General features: G+C 42.1%; 1 long non-coding RNA gene across 1 annotated transcript; it reads right to left on the reverse strand.

The window, feature by feature from the left end:
- Positions 1 to 13,856: 13,856 nt before the first annotated feature.
- On the reverse strand, positions 13,857 to 18,900 carry LOC134635634 (uncharacterized). Its single transcript, XR_010094965.1, has 4 exons — positions 18,791 to 18,900; positions 14,570 to 14,621; positions 14,338 to 14,400; positions 13,857 to 13,939 (listed from the first exon to the last, which is right to left on the reverse strand). It is a non-coding gene; the product is annotated as an uncharacterized LOC134635634 (long non-coding RNA).
- Positions 18,901 to 20,331: the final 1,431 nt, after the last annotated feature.

Raw genomic sequence — 20,331 nt, forward strand, 5'->3', positions numbered from 1 at the left:
AGGTACTGGTCCGTGTGTGTGGGCTTCCGGTAAACTTCGTTGTTGAGGTTAAGGAATCCTTCACTGCGCACATTAACGCTGTGGATAAAAACATCAAGTTCACCAGGGAAGACACAAAGGATAACTGTTTGCCTTTCCTGGACTGCGCTGTGCACATTGAAGAGAATGGCAACCTCAACATTGAAGTTTACCGGAAGCCCACACACACGGACCAGTACCTCCTCTTTGACTCCCATCACCCTCTGGAACACAAACTTGGAGTAATTAGGACCCTACACCACCAGGCAGAACATGTTCCCTCTAAGCCTGAGGGAAAAAAGAAGGAACACACACATGTAAAGGAAGCACTCAAAACATGTGGTTATCCTAACTGGGCGTTCATAAAGTCAGCAAAGAGGCACAGAAAAGAAGATCAGACACCAGCGAGGGAGGATAAGAAAGACAGACGCAACAACGTTGTCATCCCCTATGTAGCCGGTGTATCAGAGAAACTCAGGAGAGTTTTCTCCAAGCATGACATCCCAGTGTACTTCAGACCCAGCAACACACTCAGACAAAAACTGGTTCACCCGAAAGACAAAACTCCAAAACACAAACTTAACAATGTGGTGTATGCTGTACAGTGCAGCGAGGAATGCCCAGACCTCTACATTGGAGAGACCAAACAGTCACTTCACAAGCGTATGGCACAACATAGAAGAGCCACCTCCACAGGACAAGACTCAGCAGTCCATCTGCATCTAAAGGATAAAGGACACTCTTTTGAGGGTGCCAATGTTCACATTTTGGACAGAGAGGACAGATGGTTTGAAAGAGGAGTGAAAGAAGCCATCTATGTCCACTGTGAGCGACCATCCTTGAACAGAGGCGGTGGCCATCTACAATCCAGTTTTGAGTTCCCTCCCCAGACGCCTTAACGCCCACTCACATCCTGGGCCATCTGACCTCAGGAATTCGCATGATAGGGTGGGGCCAGGTTTCACAATGAGCTCAGCCGAAACCCTGGCTGATTGGGACCCACACCTGTTTTCCCACCTTGGCTCAGGCGATTAGAGGATCATCAGGGGGTCCTTTTGTCCCTCTTGGGGGGAAACTCCCACTGGGTTTAAATCTGGGACTCCCCACCATTTGACCTTAGAACTGAAGAAGCTTCTCGGATGAGAGGTGAAACGTCTTCAAGCAACTTAAAGAAGTCCAGACGCTTTTCTTTGCAAGCTCCTTTGATTAATAACAACATTAAACTTGTTAACATGAAGTCATATTTGATGGAAAATATCAAAGTGTGAGGAAATGATCCAGTTCTGTTTCATTCAGTAATTCTTCTTCGTCTTCATCTTTTTTCATCTTCATATCAATGAGTGTATATATTGATTGATGTGTTTTCTGGACACTGACCTTTCTCTGTTTCCTCCACATCAAATCCTTCAGCTGATGATCCTGCAGCTGCAACACATTGAATACAAACTGTAACTACATCATACAGACACTGTGTGTGTCCTTTATGTGTGCTCATCCTGAGTGTAACACTGAGTCCTGACAATAAAAAGCTTTAATATTTCACTTTCAGCTGTGCTGACTGAAGGCAGGAGGAGGCCATAGTTACACAATCACAGAGAAATCAATGAAAAGACTTTGAATCATTTACCTCATACAGGTCGTCTGTCTCCATAGTGGAGTTTAAATCAAAGCTAACATAAAGATCGATTTACAATACAAGACTGATATTAATGAGCTCAAAATGCAAAAAACAAAGAAAAATATTTTCAAAGGAAAGAAGTTCAAAGAGCTTTAAAACAACATTTACTAAAGAAAGTCACTGATTCAATAACCTGAATATTTTTACTTTAAAACAGTGAAATATGAAAACAAATCTGTTTAATTTTATTGTGTTTGTACAACCTGAATGTGTTAATTTATCAACGTCTGTCCAAAATAAATCAGAGGAAACATTCCTTCATTTATATATAATAAAGATTATATTATACAGTTCTTGTTGTGAGTTTCTCTGATAGGTTTTGATTTAATTCTTTAAATTAATTTTTACTGTAAGGTGTAATTAAGTGTGCCTATGCCAAGAGGCACACTTATTACTATTCGTCGGATTTATTATTATTATTATTATTATTAAGTGTGCCTATGCCAAGAGGCACACTTATTACTATTCGTCGGATTTATTATCATTATTATTATTATTATTAAGTGTGCCTATGCCAAGAGGCACACTTATTACTATTCGTCGGATTTATTATTAAGTGTGCCTATGCCAAGAGGCACACTTATTACTATTCGTCGGATTTATTATCATTATTATTACTATTATTATTAAGTGTGCCTATGCCAAGAGGCACACTTATTACTATTCATCGGATTTATTAAGTGTGCCTATGCCAAGAGGCACACTTATTACTATTCGTCGGATTTATTATTATTATTATTATTATTATTAAGTGTGCCTATGCCAAGAGGCACACTTATTACTATTCATCGGATTTATTAAGTGTGCCTATGCCAAGAGGCACACTTATTACTATTCGTCGGATTTATTATTATTATTATTATTATTATTAAGTGTGCCTATGCCAAGAGGCACACTTATTACTATTCATCGGATTTATTATCATTATTATTATTATTATTATTAAGTGTGCCTATGCCAAGAGGCACACTTATTACTATTCATCGGATTTATTAAGTGTGCCTATGCCAAGAGGCACACTTATTACTATTCGTCGGATTTATTATTATTATTATTATTATTATTAAGTGTGCCTATGCCAAGAGGCACACTTATTACTATTCGTCGGATTTATTATCATTATTATTATTATTATTAAGTGTGCCTATGCCAAGAGGCACACTTATTACTATTCGTCGGATTTATTATTAAGTGTGCCTATGCCAAGAGGCACACTTATTACTATTCATCGGATTTAATAAGTGTGCCTATGCCAAGAGGCACACTTATTACTATTCGTCGGATTTATTATCATTATTATTACTATTATTATTAAGTGTGCCTATGCCAAGAGGCACACTTATTACTATTCATCGGATTTATTATCATTATTATTATTATTATTATTAAGTGTGCCTATGCCAAGAGGCACACTTATTACTATTCGTCGGATTTATTATTAAGTGTGCCTATGCCAAGAGGCACACTTATTACTATTCGTCGGATTTATTATTCTTCTTATTAAGTGTGCCTATGCCAAGAGGCACACTTATTACTATTCATCGGATTTATTAAGTGTGCCTATGCCAAGAGGCACACTTATTACTATTCGTCGGATTTATTATCATTATTATTATTATTATTATTAAGTGTGCCTATGCCAAGAGGCACACTTATTACTATTCGTCGGATTTATTATTAAGTGTGCCTATGCCAAAAGGCACACTTATTACTATTCGTCGGATTTATTATTATTATTATTATTAAGTGTGCCTATGCCAAGAGGCACACTTATTACTATTCGTCGGATTTATTATTCTTATTATTAAGTGTGCCTATGCCAAAAGGCACACTTATTACTATTCGTCGGATTTATTATTATTATTATTATTAAGTGTGCCTATGCCAAGAGGCACACTTATTACTATTCGTCGGATTTATTATTATTATTATTATTAAGTGTGCCTATGCCAAGAGGCACACTTATTATTATTCGTCGGATTTATTATTCTTATTATTAAGTGTGCCTATGCCAAGAGGCACACTTATTACTATTCGTCGGATTTATTATTAAGTGTGCCTATGCCAAAACTCCATATCCCACAATTCATAGCACGCCTCTACCAGTGAAACAATGGCGGACACCATTTGAATTCTATAATGCTTTTATTCGTGTTTCTAGGTCACAAAATAAACTTTTAAGATATTTTCAGGCGAGAATGTAGGTGTGTAAACTTCAAATATCTGCTCGTTTTATCAAGACATCCCATATTAGCAACAGTTCTCTTACGTGTTGCTGATAACCGGCTAGCTAGCTAGCGCCGCTAGCCTAGCTAGCGCCGCTAGCGACCCTTCGTGAAAAAGCACCCGGGCTTGGCTTACAGTGAAGCGGCTGACACTCGTTTCATCACCCGATTGCTCGCCAAGAGTCTGTGTCTCAGCTGGACTTATTTTTCGTATATATTGGCCGATGATGCTGGTCGATGTGGAAAAAATAACTGAGTTGTTTGGTGGTGGCTAACGCGTAGCTACAACCGAGGGCAGCTATCCACCGGTGTGTGACAGAAAGGACATGCGGGGAATGAGACATACCAGCGGCGAGGCGACCGCCGATTGACCGGTGGTGGCTAACGCGGAGCTCAATCGTGGATCAGGGAAACCGAAGGCAGGAGCGTGAGGTGAACCGAATTTCAGGTAAGAAGTTATGAACTGCACTCTATTTCGGTCAGATATAAACCGAGTTTACGTGTAGTTTATTTTCGTTGTGCTGACCTTTTACAATCGTACTGCGTGCTACCTAGCACGACGGGAGTTTCTATACAGCTGTGTGCGCGATAAGTTACTGATGTTGAACTTTATTTTATTCACAAGGGTTAGTTCGTAGAGTTGCCGTACAAACGGAATCGTCCCACATTCAGAGAAAATAATACGATTTATTCTGTCGTTACGAAGCCTCCCCTGTCATTCTCTCGCCTGTTGAAACTTCAGTCATGAAACTGATCAATGATCGGCTTTTTGCTCTTGTTTATCGCGCTAAACAACAGCAGCACGTTTAAGCTTGATCAGCTGTTGTTAGAATTCATTTGATTTTAATTTCTAGTATCAGCTGATGTTTGCTGGAGCCACAGCTGAAAAAAAGGCTTGTCCAAACCAGGAGATGTCCTTACTGAATCATCAGAGCTGAACTGGTGATGGAGAAACAGGTTTACCCTTTAGGTGACATGAATGAGTTGAAGGGAAGTTATGAACTGTTTCTGAGAGACAAATAAACACCAAGCTCCTTTTTTGTGTAGCTGACAGCTGGTAACTGTGCAGGGGCGGATCTAGCAAAGCTTTTGCCAGGGGGCCAGGTAGGGCATTAATAGAGAAAGGTGGACACAAAGATATACTTTTCTTTCTTACTCTCATATAAAATATTTAGCTTTTATTAAATAGTTATCTGAATCTTACAACCAAAGTTTGTATAATAATACACAAGATTGGCTGTAGACCATTGTTCATCATTCAGAACACTGTGTAAAAATAACAAAAAGTGAATGCAAAAGTGCATAAATATTTATTTTACGTGTTTGATGTGTGTGGCGGGGCGTGGTCTGCAGTGCCGCTGCAGGGGAGGTGGACCCATGGGAGTAAAGTCTGTGCTCTCTCGGCTGTTTTTTGGGCGTGTGTTGGGCTGTGAGTTAAAAAGCTACAGCTGGCTGTGTGGGTAAACCAACCATGTGTGAAAAGTGGTCCATAACGTAATGCTTCAAAGCGTGTTCATGCAAACATTGTCGGGTCTGCCGTGGTACAATGGGACTTCTGCTCATGAACCTGTGTGCACAGCGTCTGCAAATCGCGGCTGTACGAAGTCACCTCACCTTTACCCAAAGCTGTCATCTGTGAGGCGCGAGCGGTGTTTGTTTTTACCATAGTTCATGGTGGAGAATGGCTGCTCTGGTGAGTTTTGCTCTCTGTAGCCATATGAATGGCAAACTACACTGATTACCAGCGGCATAGGCACACTTAAAATTTCTTCTGAAATTTTCGCTTTCTAGTATTATATTTAAAATACTTTCACACACAGTTTAGAATAATCACATGATATCTGATGTATGGATTTGTCTATTAATTTATGCAGCTTATGATCGTACAGCTGTCTTTCTTGGTCAGGACACTCTTGTAAAAGAGATTTTGAATCCCAAGAGTTTATTTTTTCCTGGATAAATAAACTTTAATGGATAAATAAAATGTATTAAAGTTATTACAGACACTCTGACAGATTATTTTCTCTTACCTTTGAGTCCTGAGCTGCTCTCTGACAGCCTCTGCACCAGATCAGTTCTCTGCATGTCTGTTAAAACCTCCCTGATCACCTCCACAGACTGATGACCAAGTTCATGCACCAACTGTTTCACTAGTTCATCTCTCATGATTGTATATGACTTTATTTGTGGCAGGCCCATTTTGAAGCGCGTGAACTCCAACATCAAACTGAATTTCTCGAGATCCTTTTGATTCAAATGTCTCAGGATTTCCACAAGAATGTTTCTAACAGCTGTCAGTGCTTCTCCCTGAAACATACAAAGGATTTATTAAGTTACTGTCATTTCACTGTTGGGAGATTTAAAGATTGATTTCTTTGAACTTCCTCAGTGTCTCTGAAGTAGACGTGTAGAATATTACAGCTGCATGATTATTGGAAAAATCAAAATCACAATTATTTTGTCCAGTATTGATTTTTGTGACAGAAAGCTGTGCTGTGATGTAAACAGAAAATTTTCACATCTGTATAATTCTTCTTTCTCCTCATCGACCTCTTTTTTACTAATCTATTTATTTTTAGATTAGATTAGATAGAACTTCCCTTCCTCTTGAAAATTCAGTTTTGTGTGTCTGTGTGTGTCTGTGTGTGTCTGTGTGTGTGTGTGTTGGGAGGGGAGCAATTTAATTCCCTTCACTTTGTATTTTAAAAAAGATTCAATCACGCTTCTTTTATTTTGTAAATACAAAATCGGGATCAAGTTGAACATTTTGTTGTACAGCCCTGTAACATTTTAATGAAGAAAAAAAAAATCTTTAGTTGTTTATATTTTTCACAATAATCATTAGGGCTGGATTTCAGTGATCGATTTTCTGTTTAACATCAATTTTAGCTTGAATAACGCAATATAGATTCATTAAAATCCTGAATCGATTTTTAAATATAAATTTATTTTTCCAGAATCTCAGGTTAAAGTTTTCATTTCAACAACCATCAAACAGATAAAACAATAAATGAGGTCTACCATTGTGTACAGCGCTGTCGGACGCTGTTTTTTGTTTTGTTTTTTTCAAAAATTACCTGGGACAAGAAAGCCTCATTTCTGCTGTTCAATACTGAAGAAATTTTAACTTTTTAAAAATGATGCCATATTCCAAAACTCTTTGCTGTGTCTCTAAAAAGCTTCTGTAACATTACTCTGCATCACTTCAGCAGCATCAGGTAATGTTCCTTTTCTGCCTGATCTATTTTCTTTATAAGTCACTATAGTTTATTTGCTCTGTTTTGCTAAACCTATTCTCGATTGGCTCAGTTGTATGTCTACAAGGATTATTTTGCCATCCTTTCAACTTATTGGCTTAAACCATACATGTATGCATGTGATTGGTTAGGAGAAGTACATTCCGCCTCCTCATGCTGACTGAGGGAGATTGCGCGTGTAATGTAGATGAGGCTTCGGTGCATCGGGTGAAATGCTAGAGCAAGCCATCCCAGATTAGTGATGAAAAATACTTTCTGCAGTGGAAAAAATAACAGCCTGTAACCAGGATTTGGTTCAGGAGGAGCAGATTGGAATCACTAAGAAGACCGGAGGTGTTTTCTACAGGAATTATAGTACTAACGACTGTCTTGGCTGGGGTTGTTTTTTCCTTCCATCCCATTGGTGATTATTTGTGGACTTTTGATGTTGGAACTCTCCTCTGCGAGGAGATGGCGAGCCGTCCCAGACCCTAGAATTCATCTGCCTGGTGGTCTTTGTGTTAAGAGCTGCTTGGTTACTCTTCCTGCACATGCCCCATACAAAATCCCTGTCATCCTATCAAATGAGTCAGATCAAGATGTCACAATTCTGCCCACCTGTGTCATTGCAGATCTTGGAGTATTTCATTGTGCCCTTTCACAGTACAATGTGCACACTGTGAGTCAGTCTGAAGAGTCTACATCCAAAGGGATAACCTTTAACTTTGGGGATTCTCCCATATCTCCAGAATGGAAAAACTGTATCACTGAGCAGTTGAATGGAATCCCAGAGGTTTTTGCACACCATGACCTAGATTTGGGATGTACTGACAAAGTGAAGCATCACACCAAACTTCACGATAAGAGTCCATTTAAACATGGGCTAGGCCCATACACCCACAGGACATAGATGCCGTGAGCAAACACCTGCAGGAGTTTCTTGCTGAAGGTGTAATAAGAGAGTCTCAGTCTCCTTTCTCTTCTCCAATTGTAGTGGTACGGAACAGAAACAGTGAGGTTCGGCTGTGCATAGATTATTGAAAGCTCATCCTCCAAACTATAAAGGATGCTTATGCACTCCCCAATCTGGAAGAGACTTTTTCAGCACTAACTGGATCGAGGTGGTTCACTGTTGTTCACTTGATTTGAAATCTGGTTATTACCAGATTGAGGTCGAAGAGGAAGACAAACCCAAAACAGTCTTTGTAATCCCATTAGGGTTCTGGGAGTTTAACAGGATCCCCCAGGGCATAACAAATGCACCAAGCACTTTCCAGAGGCTAATGGAAAAGTGTGTGGGTAACATGTGATTTTGAGAGGTATTAGTGTTCTAACAACAATACTAGAGGAGCACGAAGATCAGCTAAAGCCAGTGTTGACTAGACTTAAGGAGTATGGACTTAAGTTGTCACCTGAAAGATGTCAATTTGCTCAGACAACTGTTCGTCAACTGGGACACTGGCAAAGACCCAAAACCCTGAAGGAGCTCAGATCTTTCTTGGGGTTTTCAGGATATTTTCAGCATTTCATTAAAGGCTTTTCAGATATTGTGAGACCCCTTAATGAGCTAATCCGTGGATATCTGCCTGTTCGCAAAGGGTCAAAGGTCAAGTACAAATCTGATACTTAGAGCCCACATAGCCATTTGGGCGGAGATGGACACCTGACTGCTAGAAAGCTTTCGAAACAGTCATAGACAAGATTACCTGAGTACCTATTCTCGGATTTGCTGACCCAAAGCAGCCCTACACACTGCATACAGATGCCAGTGCTACTAGTCTTGGTGCAGCGTTATACCAAGAGCAGGACAGTCAGCTTAAAGCTATTGCTATTGCAAGTGAGTCCAAATATCCAGCCCATAAACTTGAGTTCCTTGCTTTAAAATAGTCTGTCACTGAAAGGTTTCATGACTATCTCTACACTGTAAAATCTGATTAGTTCACAGAACTCAAAACTATGTAAACTCGTTGCCTCAAAAAAACTGAGTAACGTTTTAGTTAAGATGACCAAGTTAGGGCAACATACTCATTTTGAGTACACTGTACAACCTCGTTAGTTCCCAGGACTCAAAAAAACTATGTCAACTCGTTGCCTCAAAAAAAAACTAAGTAAAGCTTACTTAAGACGACTGTTAGGACAACTTATTCATTGCAAGTATGCAGTATTAAGAATAACTTGATATTTCTAACTGTACAATACTAATTGTTTACATTTCAAGTTCAACTAAATAAAAAAAACAATTTGTGGTAACCTGAATATGATTAAAAATAATTAACAACACTTTTTGTAATGATGTTAAAATGACCCCAACTTTTATTTTCAAACACAACAAAGTACAATAGCCAACATACTGGACACTGTTCTGCTGAACAACAAACAATTATATTGCCATCACTGTTATAATCTTACAATGAAACAAAGTCTCAGATGTAATTATTCTGAAAATAAGTTTAGGCCTACCACAACTTTGTTTTGTACTTACATTACTTATATAACCGAAATAAAATATATTTATTGTTCTGTCACAAGTGCAGTCTCTAATTTAAACAACACATTTGTTTTTCATTCCAACACAGGTGCTGGAATGTTGTAATATTTTAAGGATGCTTGTTTCCAGTCTAGGCATTAGTGCCTGAATGACTGCCATTGATTTAGGTGATCCAAATGTAAGTGCAGAAGAAAGTCTTTAACTTCCCTTAAGTACAGTGGCCGAGGATGTGGGTTGGAGAGAGTAAGATGGCGCCGAGTATGGCAGCCTCGTCGCGAGCTCCCCCAAGCAACAGCTGTTTTTTGTGTTTAATTTTACTTTTCCTTTATTTTTTCACGAGTAGCACATGTCTCCTTGTGTACGACCGACAAACCTTACTGGACATAAAAGACGGACTTTCTCATCACTTTCCGGAGTTCAAGTTTTACAACACGGACCCTCCGTTTGCAGACCCCCCATTCATCTCACCTGAGACGCCTTTGTTCTGGGCCCGTGGAGGCCGCAAACGCCGACGCAGAGGGAGAAGATCTGGCGTTCTGGTTCGACTGAGACGGCGCACTAACAGACCACCGTTACCCAGTTTATTACTGGCTAATGTGCAGTCTCTGGAGAACAAGCTGTGCGAGCTTCGGGCACGGATCTCATTCCAGCGAGAGATGCGGGACTGCTGCGTGATCTGCCTCACAGAAACCTGGCTATCGGACAAGGTACCGGACTCCGCAATACAACTACCAGGGTTCTCTGTGCACCGCGCGGACAGGTCACAGGAGCTTACTGGGAAAAGCAGAGGCGGTGGTGTATGTTTCATGATCAACAACAGCTGGTGTGATTATGCGAACGTGCACCCGGTCAAATCCTTCTGCTCACCGGACCTGGAGTACCTGATGATTAAGTGCCGGCCATTCTGGCTACCGAGGGAATTCACAGCAGTGATTATTACGGCTGTTTACATTCCCCCACAAGCCGACACTGACCGAGCACTCAGGGAACTGTACAGCGCGATCAGCAGTGAGGAAACCGCACACCCAGATGCGGCGTTTATCACGACCGCGGACTTTAATAAGGGTAACCTGAAGAAAGTTTCACCAAAACTCCACCAACACATCCATTTCAACACTCGTGGAGACCGGCTTCTTGACCACTGCTACACCTCTTTCCGGGATGCGTACAAAGGCCTCCCCCGCGCCCCATTCGGCCAATCAGATCACCGCTCCATCCTGCTCCTGCCCGCCTACAGGCAGAAGCTGAAACAGGAAGCTCCAACCCTGAGGGCGGTGCATCGTTGGTCGGACCAATCGGAGTCTACGCTGCGGGACTGTTTTGATCACGCGGACTGGGAAATGTTTCACGTGGCTGCTAAAGACATTGATGAGTACACAGACTCAGTCTGCGGATTTATCAGAAAATGCGTGGAAGATGTCGTCCCATCCAGAACAGTTAAATCCTTCCCAAATCAAAAACCCTGGATTAACGGAGATGTTCGCACAGCACTGGCGGCACGGAGCACCGCTTTTGCCTCCGCGAACACATCGGACTACAAACACGCACATTACCAACTCCGGAAGACGATCAAAGCAGCCAAACGTGAGTACAGGGACAAGGTGGAGCAACATTTTGACAACCCTCGGAGTATGTGGCAGGGACTAAACACAATCACAGACTTTAGAGGGAAAACCAGCACACCGCAGACCACGGCCTCTCTGTGTGAGGATCTAAACGTATTCTACGCTAGATTCGACACAGCGAACACCATGAGACCGGACAGTGTGCGCACCGCAGATGACGTCAGTGCGCACACTGTGTCTGAGGAGGATGTGCGGAAGTGCTTCAGGAAGGTGAACGCACGCAAAGCTACTGGTCCGGACGGGATTCCCGGCCGCGTCCTCAAGTCATGCGCGGCTCAGCTGGCTGGAGTGTTTACACACATCTTCAACCTTTCCCTCTCTCTGTCTGTAGTCCCAGCCTGCTTCAAAATGGCCACCATCGTCCCTGTACCCAAATCCTCCACCATCTCCTCATTGAACGACTGGCGACCCGTAGCCCTGACCCCCATCGTGAGCAAATGCTTCGAGAAGCTGGTCAGGGACTTCATCTGCTCTGCACTACCCGACTCACTGGACCCTCTACAGTTCGCATACCACCACAACAGGTCTACTGATGATGCCATAGCCCTGACACTCCATGCTGCCCTGTCACACCTGGAGAAGAGAGACACGTATGTGAGAATGCTGTTTGTAGATTACAGCTCAGCATTCAACACCATCGTTCCCTCGAAGCTGGACAGGAAACTGCAGGATCTAGGACTGAGCAGCTCCCTCTGCAGCTGGATCCTTAACTTCCTGTCTGACAGACGCCAAGTGGTCAGGCTGGGCAGCACCACCTCATCCCCCATCACACTGAACACTGGTGCTCCACAGGGGTGTGTACTGAGCCCTCTCCTGTACTCACTCTACACCTATGACTGCACGGCCACTAACAACTCCAACATCATTGTGAAGTTTGCGGACGACACTACAGTGGTGGGTCTTATCACCAACGGTGATGAGACGGCCTACAGGGAGGAGGTCAGCGCCCTGACCCACTGGTGTCAAGACAACCATCTCACCCTCAACGTGGCAAAGACAAAGGAGTTGATAGTGGACTTCCGGAGGTGCAGAGAAGTACACACCCCCATCACCATCAACGGCGCCGCTGTGGAGAGAGTGAGCAGCTTCCGCTTCTGTTAGATTTGTATTGTTTATTGCCATTTATGCTTAGAAATATTTACTCATATATGCTTAGAAGTATATAATCATTTGTAGAGTGAAAGAATGTCTCATCCTAGGAGGTCTGTAACAACTCTGTGTAGCATGAAGAGGGGAGTGCGTCCACTCCTCTTTAGAGTGTTCTGGTATAGATCACACTCCTCCTAGGAGAGGGGTATCTTCTCTTGCTGATATATGGTATAGCAAACACACGTATATCTGTTTGAGTCTAAGAGCCTTTTGTTTAGATGGACAGCTAGACTCCTGGCACCAGCTTTGGGGAGTCACATTACACACACACACACACACACACACACACACACACACACACACACACAGGGTATTCTTTGTTCACATGTATACCTATATAAGATGTCATATGTTAATGACCCTATGTATATTCATGGAACCACAATAAAAGAGCAGTGTTACGGGGGAGCGGACGAGAGCAACTGGGGTCAAGCGAAGGAACGGCGCCTGTCCAGTTCTCTCCCGTGCACGTGAAACATAAAGAACTTGCCTACTCGTGTCTTGCTTGCTGTGTAATTACATTGCCTTCAACGTTCCAGCGAATGGGTTCAAGCTACGAACCTATCAGCTTCCTTGGTGTACATCTGGCTGAGGATCTTACGTGGTCAGTACACATAAACAAAACAGTGAAGAAGGCGCAGCAGCGCCTCTTCTTTCTCAGGAGACTGAAAAGATTCGGCATGAGCCCCCGCATCCTCAGGACCTTCTATCGCTGTGCCATTGAGAGCATCCTCACTGGATGCATCACCACCTGGTACGGCAACAGCACCGCTTACAACCGCAAAGCTCTCCAGAGAGTAGTGCGGTGTGCTGAACGGATAATTGGAGGTGAGCTTCCCTCCCCCCAAGACATCTACAGGAAGCGGTGCCTGAGGAAAGCGGGGAGGATCATCAAGGACTCCAGTCACCCCAGCCATAAACTGTTCAGACTACTTCCATCAGGAAGGAGGTTCTGCAGCATCCGGTCCCGTACCAGCAGACTGAGAGACAGCTTTTTCCATCAGGCCATCAGACTGCTGAACACGTCATAGACACCTCACCCTCACTACTGGAACTTCAACGTTATGCACTCCATACTGTACATTAATGCCACTGTTTTGCACATGTCAACTACCAACCTCTGTATATTTTATATATCTTATTTTATTGTTTATTCTATTTCATTTGTAAAATATGTATATACACACTCACACACACACACACGTAGAAAAACATATTTAGTATACACATCCAGTAATGCATATACTCTTATATATTGTACATATATTTATTACTTTCAGATTTAGCCATTCTTATATTTTGCTTGTTTTACGTTATTGTTTTTTTTTGCACAACTCTGTTGCTTGTGAAGCTCGCACACAAGAATTTCACTCACATGTACTGTACCAGTGTACCTGCACATGTGACGTGACAATAAAAGTGATTTGATTTGATTTTGAGATGCAATGAGCTTGAACTTGCAGGCGACCATCTTCACTGACCACACCATCTGTGACGGAGGACTCATCTCTCCTGGTGTCCTGCAAGCAAACAATCATATTTTTTGGAACATGAACTTAATTGCTTTCTTAAAACAATTTGTCTGCATTTGGTATAGAACAGACTCCAATTTAGACAATCTCAGGCTCCCTCCCCACCAGAGAGGTGACATTCAATGTCCCACTTGTCAGTCTAGATAGCCCTGACTACCACCCAACATACAATAATGTCATGAAAGCATCATTTTAAAAAGGGCTATGCAAACATGGCCAATAACTTTCATTCTAATGATGTGCAAAATGATTTTGAGCACAAAACAAATTTTGCTGTTAGAAAACTTGCAGACTTCACTATATACAGTGTAGATCCTCTAAACTAAGTTTGGGGGATGTGATCTTTCAAGAAATGCAGACCAAACTGTTGTTGTTTGTTGACTTACACAGCATGTCTTGTAGAATTAACTGGAGTCACAGCAACAGCATAGTGCAGTCATATCTCAAGTCTAATAACAGAAGATAGGAAAAGATCAGTGAAGAAACAACTTCCCCAAACCAAAGCACAAATAAAACAATAAGTAAAACAGGCTGATCTAAAGTATGATTAAAAGTTTAGCCTGATTAATATAAATGTCACTGAAAATTGCTAATATATTGGAAAACCAAAATACTTACCACTGAGTTGATGTCTTTCTGTCCAACAGCAGGAGTGCTGGTCCCGATCGGCCTCAAAGACAGTAAGAAGCAAGCAGAGGGAGAAAAAACAGAACATTTTTCAGAAACTGATTTGATCCTTAATGTCTGTGCAATCATTATAACTTACAACACAGAAGGTCAATGTAGACCCCATACAACCAAATTAGACTAACACATATAGTATTAAAAACACCACCTACTACTGTGTCTGAATGTGTAGTATTGGCACTGTCAGTTTAGGCCTAAAGAGATATGTGTTTAAAAATATATAAAGTTTCTAATAAGCAAAATGACCAGATCTAACATATGGCAGGGTTTATATGTAACATAATGTTTCTTATGATTCAACTGTGGAATTTAACTTAATTCTTTAGAAGGACAAGCCATATTACTTTATTCTCAGTTATAAAGCCAACCTAGACGTTAACCATTTAACAGGCCACTTATCTGGATTATAGCTTTCACAACAAAACTTGTTTTTAAACACATGTTTTAACAAAACAAATACTATTGTTAATATTATTATTTAAAATGTAATTAAACAGAAAAGTGGTTAAATATAAAAGCAGTTTGCTTATGTTGTTAAATAAAGGCTAGATTTGACATTAATAGATGCCACAGATGTTCAAAAGCTACCACAAAGCATTAAAAAAAATAGACTTCTCCGAAAAAGTCGGAGCATTTTTGCAAATATGTGATGTCTTGATAAATCGAGCAGATACTTGAACGTTACACAGCTACATTCTCGCCTGAAAATATCTTAAAAGTTTATTTTGTCATTTTTTGTGACCACGTTAACGGCGTCCAGTGGACGGTCTGTGTATTCAACCCTACCTCTGGCGCCGGTGCCCACCTCTCAATTTTAAATCCATGTAGACATTGAGGGTTCTCAGGAGGGGCCGTGCTAACACCTGCTGCTCTCTGGCAGCAGCACCATGCCCTCCCTTGTTTTAAATGCACTTTAGAACAACACGCAGCAACACTACACATGAGCGGGAGGAGGGAGGTATGGGGTCTTCACACACCCCCGTTCTCTACTAGCCATCGGGGCAGGGGGCTGGGAGGAGGTGTTGGCTGTCCGATTGGCCTCCCTGCTGCTGTGGAGCCTGGGGCGGTCTGCTTGCCTCCGCCCCGTGGGAAAGGGTCACATCTCTTGGGTCTGGGTGCCGTTTCCCCCTCTGGGGGCGAGGGTACCTGGACCTGGGGTATAGAGTATGTTTGGGGAGTGCGATTGTGTGTACATGTCCATGTATGTTTATCCCTACGTTAGGTGAGTGCTGAGTGTTTGTATATGTGTGCATGAGGGTGGGAAAGCATGTTTGTGTCTGTGTGTGCCTGTTTGTCTGTGTCTATATGTCAGTTCGGGTCTTAGACTCCACCTCCCTGGGAACACCCAGGCCCTCCAAAGTGTGGAGGCCTATCTCCCCTCACCACACTCCCTGCCGGTAACTGATGCCCTCAGGGGTTGGTGCATTGGTGGTTCTTGGTGTCCGGGGCTGGGCGCTCAGGTATGCACCAGCTCACTCCCGGTGGCTACTTGGCGGGGCCTGGTGCCTGTCGCTCGGTCAGGCCTCTTCCGGGGCAAAGGGGGCCCTCGGGCCTCCAGTCTCGGGGCCTGCAGCTCGGTTCACTCTGGCACAGCTGACTGCCGGTAGAGCCGGCGGGCACGCCAGTGCAGCCCCCTCTGGCTTCTGCTCCGTGGCTACTGGGTGACCCCTCGTCTGGGGATCTCCTCAGCCCTTCCCAGGAGGGTGGCACGGATGCCCCTCCGGTGGTACTCCTTGGGCTCTCGCACTCTGGGGCCTCTGGATGTCTGGAGCCTGGATCTCCTCCATGCCTGCTTCATGCCCTGGGGGACGGGGCTATGGCCCCCCACACCCTCTGGCAGACCGTTACATGGAGAAACCTTTTGTATACAAAAGTGCTGATCCACACGGGTGTGCACACGGGTGTTCACTGTTCGTAGACATAAACTACACCTTTCTTAGCTGCTACTTCAAAGCACATTGTGCGCTGTCTGTCCTGCGTGCTGCACAACAACATTCAATATTTAGTATTTACTGCTGTTTACACTTAGCTAGATTAACGTGATGGTGTTGTGTTTAGTATGTTGCTTTGGTTTTTTTTGCTTGTTTTCTCTTCTTTTTCTCTCAACAGGTGATCCAGGAGATTTTTTTCCTTTGTCTTTGTAAGTGCCCTTTCTCACTGTCCCTCTTCCCTTCTGTTTTTCTTTTCCTTCCTCTCTTTCTTTCTCCCTTTCCTATCCCCCAGTCATGTCTGTCCCATCTGTAACAACTGAAAATAAAATAAATAATAACAACAAAGCTTGATCAAATGGACCAATACGGCAATGCCATGATGATCCATTTGGCAAAATAAATCCATTTGGTATCCTTGTTGGTCTTCAGACAACAATTCTGACGGCTAAAGAACCAAATGGGACAGACAAAAAAAAAAAAAAGTTTATTTTGTGACCCAGAAAATGTAATATTTAATGGTTTTTTAGCTGTGCTTCTCCGCCATTGCCGCGCTTACAAGGGTGCACAGGCTCCGACAACTGCGGCTAGGGATGGGTACCGGTGTCCGGTGCCATGATGGCACCGGTTCTGACATAAACGGTAGTAACCAGACCGAAAAGCAGCGCACATTTCGGTGCTTTATTTCGGTGCTTTATTTCGGTGCTTTTTTTTTTCCTGAGCCAATTCTAGCCAATCATTTTACGTTTCCGAGGATAGTAGGTGGGCCCAGGTACGTACGTTCTTTTAGAGCAGAGCTACAGATTAAAAATGCCCAAGGCGAAGCGGTCAAAAGTCTGGCTGTACTTCACAGCAAAAGATGCAAACTCAGCAGCCTGCAGCAAGTGCTTTAAGCTGATACTGTCAAAGGAGGTAACACCTCGAATCCGATGAAACACCTGGCGACGCATAGCATTTTTTTAAAAGCCGAGAAATGTGCCGTGTTTGATAGCTTGCTACGAGACCTCACACCAGCACATCTACTGTGAGTGCGGTGCCTGTTATCGGACCCGGAGTTAGCAACATCCCCCAAAAACCCGAAGAGTAGAGTCCTGGTCCTAGCCCTGCCAGTGTAGCAGAAATGATGACGGATGATGATGACAGCAGCAGCTGTTCTTCTCTGCGTGAGTAGCTTAATGTTGTTCGTGTGTAATTTACGTTGAGTAGGCTAACCACGTTATTACATTAATGCATGTAAGATGAACTAGCAAACACCGTTGTAGTTACATGCGGCTGTCTTCTTGTTTGACGGCAGATACTCCCTTCGCCCTGGCCAAAAAGGCTAAAATGACCAAAGAAAAATTGGAAAACAGCTAAACATGAGAGGTTTTTGGACAAAGTTTGTGTTTTTTCCATTGTTTAAGCACTGCTTCCAGCCAAGAGTGATACCATATATGCCCTATAGCTGCAGAAAAGGCTAACATTGTTATCTTTTTACAAAAAAAACAGCTGAACATGAGAGGTTTTTGGACCAATTTTGTGTTCTCCATTCTTTAAGCACCGGTTTGAGCACCGTTTAAGCACCGGCACCGTTTCAAAAGTACCGGTTTGGCACCGGTATCGGATAAAACCTAAACGATACCCATCCCTAACTGCGGCCGACAAATGCGATCCTCCTTTTCCCCAGATTACCCTTTCTGGGTCACCAAATAAACTTTTAAGATATTTTCAGGCGAGAATGTAGCTGTGCAATGCTCAAATATCTACTTAATTTAACAAAATATCACATATTTGCAAAAGTGCTTCGACGTTTTCGGAGAGCTCTGTTATCCACCAGCGCGATAGCTGACCGGGAGGACAAGGCTCAATAGGGCGGGCGAGCACAGGTAACTCCTGGTGTGTCGTTTTCAACCCCCCTGTGGTCTTTTGCTACTTAGGTTAAACATGATATATATAGTTAGTTAGGGCTATGGATTGAAAATACCCCCCACACCCCACCCCTAACGGTTGTACCTCCCGAAAACTTTTGTCTGGGCTCTTATCTCATTTTTTTGTTTCAAACAATCAACAGAAAGTTTCACGGACATATTTTTATAAGGTTTTTAAGGCTGTGGTGTTAATTTTTAAGTAACATGAGCCCAGCGGCAGCAGCAACACTAGGCTAACACTAACTAGCTAGCAAGATCTGGTGCTAAACTAAGAGAAGCCACAAAATCAGTTTGAATAAGAGTAAACATTTACTCACCAAGTCAGTGTATCAGGTAAAGATCCTCAGCAATGACAACAATAATATCTTGAGCTGACGCTTCTCCAGGTTTGCTCAACATATTCCATAAAGAATGCACCGTGAACATGCGGACTGATCCGTGCGAGGGAGGAGGACGGTAGTGACGTGGCATTTCAAACTACATCGTTTCATCCTTCCGCACTGAGAAGCAACATTTCCAGCTTACTTAGCTTTTCTAAGTAAAGAAAACTCAAATAAATTGAGTTGATCAGCATTTTTGCATAAAAAGTACTGGTAAGTTACAGTTAAATTGAGTTCTAATAACAAATTGCTAAAAATTGAGTTCTGCCTACTTAATATTTTTAATTAAACACAATATTACATTTTACAGTGTATGGGAGTGAGTTTACTGTCATTACAGATAGTAATCCTCTTACATATATGTTGACAACTGCAAAATTAGACGTCACCAGTTGCAGATGGCTGGCAGCACCGTCTAACTATTCTTTTAACCCTTTAAGACCTACCATAGAACCAAGTCCGCCAGAGCTTCTATTTTTACATGCTGTAGTGCCATTTTTGGGAGCATTTCAAGTTGCTATACATCAATACAACCATTATAGCCCAAATTTTAATAATATCTATGCATTTAGTGCATAGTAATTGCATAAATTGCAAAAAATTTAGTAGAAATGATGACTGATGATGATGGCAGCAGCAGCAGCCGTTCTTCTCTGCGTGAGTAGCTTAATGTTGTTCGTGTGTAATTTACGTTGAGTAGGCTAACCACGTTATTAAATTAAGGTGAACTAGCAAACACCGTCGTAGTTACATGCGGCTGTCTTCTTGTTTGATAAAGTGATAACATATATGCCCTATAGCTGCAGAAAAGCCTAACATTGTTATATTTTTACAAAAAAAAAACTGCTAAACATGAGAGGTTTTAGGACAAAGTTTGTGTTTTCCATTGTTTAAGTACTGGTTCCAACCAAAGGAGGTATGTTGTATCAACAGAAAAGGCTAACTTGGTTATCATTTTGCAGAAAAAAAAGAGACTGCTAAAAATAAAAACATAACAGGTTTTTTGAATAAAGTTTTTGTTCTCCATTCTTTAAGCACTGGTTCAAGCACCTTTTAAGCACCAGCACCATTTCAAAAGTACCGGTTTGGCACTGGTATCGGATAAAACCTAAACGATACGCATCCCTACTTATATCTCATATCTGGCCTTGGGACTGTGTGTTTTTACTTGATCCGCAAATGGTCTCATATGAAAACTTGACTCCATCAGGACTAAAAACTAAATGTTCTCATTTCTCTGACTGAATTTTTGTGTTATGATTTTTCAAATTAAAAATCAAATTAAGGTGAGTGCATGAACTGCAGTAATAAATATTTAATGACTTTTGATGTTGAAGAATTTTAAAGACAAAGAAAAATCTAAAGATGTCATTTCCTGGTTTTATCTTCAGTAGTAGATCCTTCACTCTGTCATCAGTGGAAACATTATTGCTGCAGAGCTCCACAATAACACTGTGAGAAGCATCCAGTTTAAAGAT

Source organism: Pelmatolapia mariae, linkage group LG10_11 (assembly GCF_036321145.2).
Source record: "Pelmatolapia mariae isolate MD_Pm_ZW linkage group LG10_11, Pm_UMD_F_2, whole genome shotgun sequence".
Lineage (NCBI taxonomy): Eukaryota > Metazoa > Chordata > Actinopteri > Cichliformes > Cichlidae > Pelmatolapia > Pelmatolapia mariae.